Source organism: Maylandia zebra, unplaced genomic scaffold (genome assembly GCF_041146795.1).
Source record: "Maylandia zebra isolate NMK-2024a unplaced genomic scaffold, Mzebra_GT3a scaffold35, whole genome shotgun sequence".
NCBI lineage: Eukaryota > Metazoa > Chordata > Actinopteri > Cichliformes > Cichlidae > Maylandia > Maylandia zebra.
The window spans coordinates 101,009-103,508 of NW_027490065.1; positions in this window are offsets into that span (position 1 = coordinate 101,009).

The following is a 2,500-nucleotide window of genomic DNA, read 5'->3' on the forward strand; positions in this document are numbered from 1 at the left end:
AGGTCCAGGTCCATGCCCGATGTGAGTAGCAGCAGGGCCAGCGCGCCCAGGAGCACATCTTTTTCGACCGTAAAGGAGACAGGAGGCCGACTCTCTGCCTCGGCTAAATGGAGAGGGAATTTCAGAAGGGCCAGGGCACAAGCATGGACCTTTTTCAGCTGTAAGGGAGGCAAGAGCAAGGTGTGATGTAGGTCCCCGGGGCCTGCTGGAGGTCCAGGTCCATGCCCGATGTGAGTAGCAGCAGGGCCAGCGCGCCCAGGAGCACATCTTTTTCGACCGTAAAGGGAGACAGGAGGCCGACTCTCTGCCTCGGCTAAATGGAGAGGGAATTTCAGAAGGGCCAGGGCACAAGCATGGACCTTTTTCAGCTGTAAGGGAGGCAAGAGCAAGGTGTGATGTAGGTCCCCGGGGCCTGCTGGAGGTCCAGGTCCATGCCCGATGTGAGTAGCAGCAGGGCCAGCGCGCCCAGGAGCACATCTTTTTCGACCGTAAAGGGAGACAGGAGGCCGACTCACTGCCTCGGCTAAATGGAGAGGGAATTTCAGAAGGGCCAGGGCACAAGCATGGACCTTTTTCAGCTGTAAGGGAGGCAAGAGCAAGGTGTGATGTAGGTCCCCGGGGCCTGCTGGAGGTCCAGGTCCATGCCCGATGTGAGTAGCAGCAGGGCCAGCGCGCCCAGGAGCACATCTTTTTCGACCGTAAAGGGAGACAGGAGGCCGACTCACTGCCTCGGCTAAATGGAGAGGGAATTTCAGCAGGGCCAGGGCACAGGCATGGACCTTTTTCAGCTGTAAGGGAGGCAAGAGCAAGGTGCGATGTAGGTCCCCGGGGCCTTTTGTCGTACCATAGGCACGAGTGGTGTGTGTGTGTGGCAAAGACTTTCTGCGCAGTGTCCCAGGGGCACGGGGAAAGGTTGTTGTACCATAGGCACGAGAAAAGTTGTCGTACCATAGGCACGAGAAAAGTTGTCGTACCATAGGCACGAGTGGTGTGTGTGTGTGTGGCAAAGTGCTACTGAGCGGTGTACCAGGGGCAGGGCGAAAAGTTGTTGTACCATAGGCACGAGAAAAGTTGTTGTACCATAGGCACGAGAAAAGCTGTCATACCAGGGGCACGGAGGAAAGTTGTTGTACCATAGGCACGAGAAAAGTTGTCGTACCATAGGCACGAGGAGAGTTTGTGTGGCAAAGTGCTACTGAGCGGTGTACCAGGGGCACGGCGAAAAGTTGTTGTACCATAGGCACGAGAAAAGTTGTCGTACCATAGGCACGAGAAAAGTTGTCGTACCATAGGTACGAGGAGTGTGCGTGTGCGGCAAAGTGCTACTGAGCGGTGTACCAGGGGCACGGCGAAAAGTTGTTGTACCATAGGCACGAGAAAAGTTGTTGTACCATAGGCACGAGAAAAGCTGTCGTACCAGGGGCACGGAGGAAAGTTGTTGTACCATAGGCACGAGAAAAGTTGTCGTACCATAGGCACGAGGAGAGTGTGTGTGTGGCAAAGTGCTACTGAGCGGTGTACCAGGGGCACGGCGAAAAGTTGTTGTACCATAGGCACGAGAAAAGTTGTTGTACCATAGGCACAAGAAAAGCTGTCGTACCAGGGGCACGGAGGAAAGTTGTTGTACCATAGGCACGAGAAAAGTTGTCGTACCATAGGCACGAGGAGAGTGTGTGTGTGGCAAAGTGCTACTGAGCGGTGTACCAGGGGCACGGCGAAAAGTTGTTGTACCATAGGCACGAGAAAAGTTGTTGTACCATAGGCACAAGAAAAGCTGTCGTACCAGGGGCACGGAGGAAAGTTGTTGTACCATAGGCACGAGAAAAGTTGTCGTACCATAGGCACGAGGAGAGTTTGTGTGGCAAAGTGCTACTGAGCGGTGTACCAGGGGCACGGCGAAAAGTTGTTGTACCATAGGCACGAGAAAAGCTGTCGTACCAGGGGCACGGAGGAAAGTTGTTGTACCATAGGCACGAGAAAAGTTGTCGTACCATAGGCACGAGGAGAGTTTGTGTGGCAAAGTGCTAGTGAGCGGTGTACCAGGGGCACGGCAAAAAGTTGTTGTACCATAGGCACGAGAAAAATTGTCGTACCATAGGCACGAGAAAAGTTGTCGTACCATAGGCACAAGCAGTGCGTGCGTGCGTGCGTGCGTGCGTGCGTGCGTGCGTGTGTGTGTGTGTGTGTGCGGCAGTTCTTCTGCGCAGTGTACCAGGGGCACATTTCAATGTGCTTTCTGGAGTACCAGGGGCACGAGGATTTTGCCAGTGGTGTTCTGCTTTGTTAGTGGGAGGGGGCTTAAGTGTGGGTCCCCGGGGCCTGCTGGAGGTCCAGGTCCATGCTAGACATGTGGCACAGGGTAACTGCAGGGGGGGGGGGTAATGTGGGTCCACGGGGCCTGCTGGAGGTCAAGGTCCGTGCTAGATATGTGGTACAGGGTTAACTGCAGGAGGGGGGGGGGGGGGGTAATGTGGGTCCCCGGGGCCTGCTGGAAGTCAAG